The sequence below is a fragment of the Corythoichthys intestinalis genome, chromosome 6, assembly GCF_030265065.1.
Source record: "Corythoichthys intestinalis isolate RoL2023-P3 chromosome 6, ASM3026506v1, whole genome shotgun sequence".
Taxonomy (NCBI): Eukaryota; Metazoa; Chordata; class Actinopteri; order Syngnathiformes; family Syngnathidae; genus Corythoichthys; species Corythoichthys intestinalis.
In genome coordinates, this window is record NC_080400.1 from 2,887,143 (window position 1) to 2,893,834 (window position 6,692).

General features: G+C 44.3%; 1 protein-coding gene across 3 annotated transcripts in view; it reads right to left on the reverse strand.

Annotated features, from left to right (window-relative positions):
• The window catches only part of LOC130917260 (beta-1,3-glucosyltransferase-like), a 133,759-nt gene that overhangs the window by 113,200 nt on the left and 13,867 nt on the right, over positions 1–6,692 (reverse strand). The window lies entirely within an intron of this gene.

Genomic DNA, 6,692 nt, shown 5'->3' on the forward strand with positions numbered 1-6,692 from the left:
TTGAAACTACAATGACCAACCTGAAAAGAACTGGACATGTATCAGTAAAATGAGTGACTTTCTGTTGCCACTAGTTAGCGCTGCAGAGTTGATACAAATGACCTCTACAGGACCTTTCAGGGTATGACTCTCGCCAAGCACGGGAAATTTGGCGCATATATGTTGTACTGTATGTCTGCCAAGTTATGATTGTTCAAAATTAGTGGCGAGACAAAATGGTGATGGTCATTTTCACTTTCCTGTTTGGACCTCAAGATTTTTCATCGGGCACCTGAACACATCTTGAGTTTCCCATCATGCAGGTTTGAGGTCAATTGATTTTTTTCCCTTGGCGGAGGAGTCTGTCTAGAAAAAGGGTGTGTCTAATTCCCAGCAGGGGGCGCCAGGCCTAATGGGTAATATTTCAATGCAGTCATGTTCAGGCTGGGATACCTCTCATACATGTCAGATATGAAAAACACTGAACCTTAGATCAGGGAGTTATTAGTCATTTACTGAATTTGGCGTGTTGCCGGAAAAATGGCTGACTTTGGCACCCCGTCCAAGCTAGGTCCGTTAATGTAAAGTCACAATTTTGATAACTTTAGATCTCACATGTCTCATGAACAGTCTCACCAATTTTGAGGAGGGTCCAACTAACTCCCTAGGCGCCAATGTCTCAGATATGCACTCTGTAGAGCCACAAAAATTTCACATTCAATCCAAAATACCTGTTTTCCATTTGGGGTTGGGATATGACTCCAAGAGACTTTTTGGTGGAGCTATGCATAACAAATGGACTCCCCACATTTCATCGCTCTATGTTGAAAAAAACCTAATAGGAAAGGCCTTTTCGTCACTGCTCTAGAGGAGATCTGCATGGAGGAATGGGCCAAAATACCAGCAGCAGTGTGTGAAAAGCTTGTGAAGAGTTACAGAAAACGTTTGGCCCCCGTTGTTGCCAACAAAGGGTACATAACGAAGAATTGAGATGAACTTTTGGTATTGACCAAATACTTATTTTCCACCATGGTTTGAAAATAAATTCTTTAAAAATCAAACAATGTGATTTTCTGGTTTTTTTTTTCCACATTCTGTCTCTCATGGTTGAGATTTAGCCATGTTGACAATTACAGGCCTCTCTAATACTTTCAAGTGGGAGAACTTGCACAATTGGTGGTTGACTAAATACTTATTTGCCCCACGGTATGACAGGTATCCCAGCCTGAACAAGACTGCATTGAAATATTACCCATTAGGCCTGCGCTCCCTGCTTTTCTAGTGAAGGGAAAAGGTACCGTTCTCGCACACCATATTATTGTTTGCATTAGTCTAACACATTCATCTAACTATAGTTTAGGCAGACTTCACTCAGTGCCCTTGACACAGTAAAGTTAATCACCTTATTGGCGCTCATGAGGGGGAAAAGGAAAAATGGTACCGTTTCTCGTCAGCACCGTCTCACTGTTTGCATTACTCGAACACACGTAATATAATCAATCAGGGAATAGTATCATTTCTCATATTCACTGTAGGACTGCACTACTCTAACACACCTAATGTAAAATAAATAGCACACCATAGTTTAAAGAAACAGAATAGATACACAACGCCATCTTATCACGGAAGCCCAAACGTGTGCGCCGCGAGCAAGATTGACGCACCAACTCTGGCAATCAGTCCTCAAGGACAAAGACCAGCGCGCTTTGTCCTAAAACAAGTAGTGCCAGCCCGGATAACAAAATTGATAGCAGGCGCTTGTGACGTCAAGACCAGCGTCGGTCGCTGTGGCAACCACATCCCATCCACGCATGAACCTAAACAGCCCGAAACCGGCCAGAGAGGGATGATCCCAAAGCAACGCCCGGACACACCTTCGGCCGGCCCACAGACTTAAAAAACACTGGACACCGAGATAAGACAGATTTTGTTGCTCGGAAACATGTAGCCTTGTTTTGGAAGCAGAATTTTCCCTCCGTCGTCTGTTTTTGCCTTGTTTTTGACCATTGTCGGTGAATAAATTGTCAACCTGCCAGGGCCGGCCCAGGCCATTTGGGGGCCCTGAGCAAAATAATGCAAAGGGGCCCATATTTTTGGTCCACCATTTTGTCACAGTGAACTGTGAAACCCATACATGCAATCCAACCCATACGTCCATATTTTCTATATTAATCAGATTTTTTTGCACTGCATACTTCAAACTGCTCACCCCAAATGATTGTCAGTACTTACAGTAGACAGCGCCAAACCTATTTCTAAAAGAGGAAAGAAAGAAAGTTAAGGAAGGGCTTTTATTTTTTTAAGCTTGTAATCAAGTATCAAAACTCACAAAAGTCAAATAAAGCAAACTGTAGTAAACAAAATAGTATCTAAATTAAACAATTGCCAGATTTGGGGCCCCCTAGTGGTCAGGGGCCCTAAGCAGCTGCATAGTCTGCGTATAGGCTGGGCTGGCCCTGCAACCTGCTTTCGGCGAGTCTTCTTCAAACTTTTGAAACATGGAGTCAGTACAAAGGGTTAACATAAGAAGGCTACGTTCATACTACAGGTCTTAATGCACGAATCCGATTTTTTGTCATATCCGTTTTTTTGGCGTGCCCGTTCAGACTGCATTTGTCCATTGAGACCGTTCAAGTATTACGCATGCGCACTAATTTGCAGTCCGACACGTGCTGAGCAAGAAGACCCGCATGCGCAGAAGCATCAAAACAAATGACACACGTCATCCGTCATTCCAGGGATATCATATTTTGCTTTTCAAAAGGAGGACACAAACAACAGACATAAATAATCCCCGTTTAGGTTTATATTCAAAGTTTATATGGCTCGATAGCATGCACGCACTGTCCGTGCACGTCACACACACATACGGGCAGTTTGCCCCAACTCTCGGCCGTGTAGGCAATGTTGAAATATTGCTCACTTGGAGCAGAGAGAAAACTGAGCATTCTAAGGCTTATCCTCAACCCATTTTTATTTTTTATGACTGTTGTCAAGCCCAGCCCTTCCCCAAAAGCCGTGTTCACTGCAAGCTAGGCGCTAATAACGCACAGCTGCATCGCTACGGTAGCGTCTCTCTCGCTATTTGATGACGTAATTGCTGCATGAAATCCGATTTGGGAGAGTGGACAGTACAGACCGCCGCGACAGTCTGGAAAAATGTGGCCCAGATCGGATTTGAACCACATACGAAAGTGACCCAAATCGGATTTGAAATGGTCCAGTTCTATGCGACTCGTCACGTTCAGACAGTCAAGTTAATGCCTCACTCGAGTCGGAAAAACACAAAAAAATCGGATTCGTGCATTAAGACCTGTAGTATGAACATAGCCGAAGAGAACGCGCGAAGTTCCGCCTTCCCGGTTGGCGTGCGCGGAGGCAGCATCGGCAGAGCGGCACTTTGTTCGGCTGTCGCTGTTTCCGTGCGGCTTGTCTGGGGAGGCAAACTTCAACACTAGGTTGACTAAATACTTATTTGCCCCACTGTACATGTTAGATATGAAAAAAGACCGAACTTTGGATCAGGGAGTTATTAGTCATTTACTGAATTTGGAATGTTGCCAAAATAAAAATCGGTACCCTATTTTAAAAAATGGTCAAATCAGACATCCATGTTGATTTCACTCTTCAGAGGAGAAGACATTAACTTTGAACTTTTTCACGAGAGCTACTTTTATTGTTTCACAAGACTCCCAGAGGAGTCGTCTTCCTCAGCTTCCCTGTCCGTGTCTACTGTATTTTCTTGTTAAGACTCCGAGCAGTCACTGCGGTTATTAGTGTGGCTCTCTTTTTATTGGCCGCGCTAGCTCGAGGGGGTGAAATGATGCCGTTTTATTGGCTAATAAGCCGCTATAACCTTTGAAAAAGCGACATGGCGTATCCTGGAAAAGTCTCGCTTCGTTACTCCTCGCGGCGTGCTTCAGATTATAGCAATAGATGTTTCTAAAATGACCGTGTTGAAGCAATAATGGCGGATTTCCTGCGTCCATTCGGCTAGAACTACGACATGTCTACCACATAATTTTGATCAAATGTAAAGATAGAGTGTGAAGCGGTTGGGATGAAGATCAGCACATCCAAATCCGAGAACGTGGTCCTCAGAAGGGTGGCGTGCCCTCTCCAGTTCGGGGATGAGATCCTGCCCGAAGTGGAGGATTTCGAGGAGCCAGTTGAAGTGGCTCAGGCATCTGGTTGGGATGCCTCCCTGGAGAGGTGTTCCGGGCATGTCCCACCGGCGGGAGGTCGACCCAGAACACGCTGGAGAGACTGTCTCTCGGCTGGCCTTGGAACGCCTTGAGATCCAGCAGGAGAAGCGGTTTGAAGTGGCTAGGGAGAAGGAAGTCTGGGCTTCCCTGCTAAAATTGCTGCCACGTGACCCAACCTAGTAAGCGGTAGAAAATGCATGGCTGGACGTGTCACTTTCTTTACATTTAAGATCCTTTCCTCTTGATATTAGTGCATTTCCAGGCCACTTCTTGTTCATTGGTCACTTCATGTTTACTTTGGGTCATTTCCTTATAATTTTAGGTCACTTCCTGTTCATTTTGGGGCTTTCCGGGGTCACTTCCTGTACATTTTGGGGCATTCCAGAGTAACATCCTGTAAATTTTGGATCACTTCCTGTTGATTTTGGAAAATTTCCGGGCCACTTCTTGTTCATTGGTCACTTCATGTTTATTCCTTATAATTTTAGGTTACTTGCGGGTCACTTCCTGTACATTTTGGGGCATTCCTGGGTCACTTCCTTTACATTTTAGATAATTTTATCTTGAGCTGTCGAAGGACACCAGAGACAAAACTGTAGACCTGCACCAGGCTGGGAAGACTGAATCTGCAATAGGTAAAACGCTTGGTGTAAAGAAATCAACTGTGGGAGCAATTATTAGAAAATGGAAAACATACAAGACCATTCGATCTGGGGCTCCATGCAACATCTCACCCCGTTGCGTCAAAATGATAACAAGAATGATGACACCACCACCACCACCACTACAGAGAGCTGGGACCACAGTAACAAAGGCTAGTATCAGTAACACAATGCGCCGCCAGGGATTCAAATCCTGCAATGCCAGACATGTCCCCCTGCTGAAAAAAGTACACGTCCAGGCCCGTCTGCGGTTCGCTAGAGAGTATTTGGATGATGCGGAAAAGGACTGGGAGAATGTGTTATGGTCAGGTGAAACCAAAATAGAACTTTTTGGTAGAAACACAGGTTCTTGTGTTTGGAGGAGAAAGAATACTGAATTGCACCTGAAGAACACCATACCGACTGTGAAGCATGGGGGTGGAAACATCATGCTTTGGGGCTGTTTTTCTGCAAAGGGACCAGGACGACCGATCTGTGTAAAGGAAAGAATGAATGGGGCCATGTATCAAGAGATTTTGAGTGAAAATCTCCTTCCATCAGCAAGGGCATTGAAGATGAGACGTGGCTGGGTCTTTCAGCATGACAATGATCCCAAAGACACAGCACACAGGGCAACAAAGGAGTGGCTTGGTATGAAGCATTTCAAGGTCCTGGAGTTGCCTAGCCAGTCTCCAGATCTCAACCCCATAGAAAATCTGTAGAGGGAGTTGAAAGTCCGTGTTGCCCGACGACAGCCCCAAAACATCGCTGCTCTAGAGGAGATCTGCATGGAGGAATGGGCCAAAATACCAACAACAGTGTGTGAAAAGCTTGTGAAGAGTTACAGAAAACGTTTGGCCTGTTATTGACAACAAAAGGTACATAACAAAGTATTGAGATGAACTTTTGGTATTGACCAAATACTTATTTTCCACCATGATTTGCAAATAAATTCTTTAAAAATCAAACTTTTTTTTTTTCACATTATGTCTCTCTTGGCTGAGGTTTTACCCATGTTGACAATTACAGGCCTCTCTAATATTTTCAAGTGGGAGAACTTGCACAATTAGTGGTTGTCTAAATACTTATTTGCCCCACTGTATTTGATATTATGGACTTGGAATCATTGGAAATTGCAGCGCCAAGACTGGGTAGATAAGGGCATAAGAGATACAGGACACCTTCTGACCACGGAAGACCAACGCGTGCTTTATGCAGCTGATTGAGCGAGATTGACGCTGAAAAGCAGGTGATAGCCAAGCTGTCATTTTCCTCGGAACCATTCTTGTGTACTCGTTGTTTGTGACCCTGGATCCAGTTTTCCTCCTCGCCTGGGTTTCTTTGCTGCCGTGCCTTCCTGTATGATTGCTGCCGACTTGGAATAAATTGTTAAATTGAATGACGTGAACTCGCGGAATTCGGCCTTTTGGCCAGGTTGTCGGGTTTCCGCCGGCTCGGGTCATTTTGCAGTAGCGTGGCTAAAAGGTCATACAGTGCCTTGCAAAAGTATTCGGCCCCCTTGAATCTTGCAACCTTTCGCCACATTTCAGGCTTCAAACATAAAGATATGAAATTTCATTTTTTTGTCAAGAATCAACAACAAGTGGGACACAATCGTGAAGTGGAACAACATTTATTGGATAATTTCAACTTTTTTAACAAATAAAAAACTGAAAAGTGGGGCGTGCAATATTATTCGGCCCCTTTACTTTCAGTGCAGCAAACTCACTCCAGAAGTTCAGTGAGGATCTCTGAATGATCCAGTGTTGTCCTAAATGACCGATGATGATAAATAGAATCCAAATGTGTGTAATCAAGTCTCCGTATAAATGCACCTGCTCTGTGATAGTCTCAGGGTTCTGTTTAA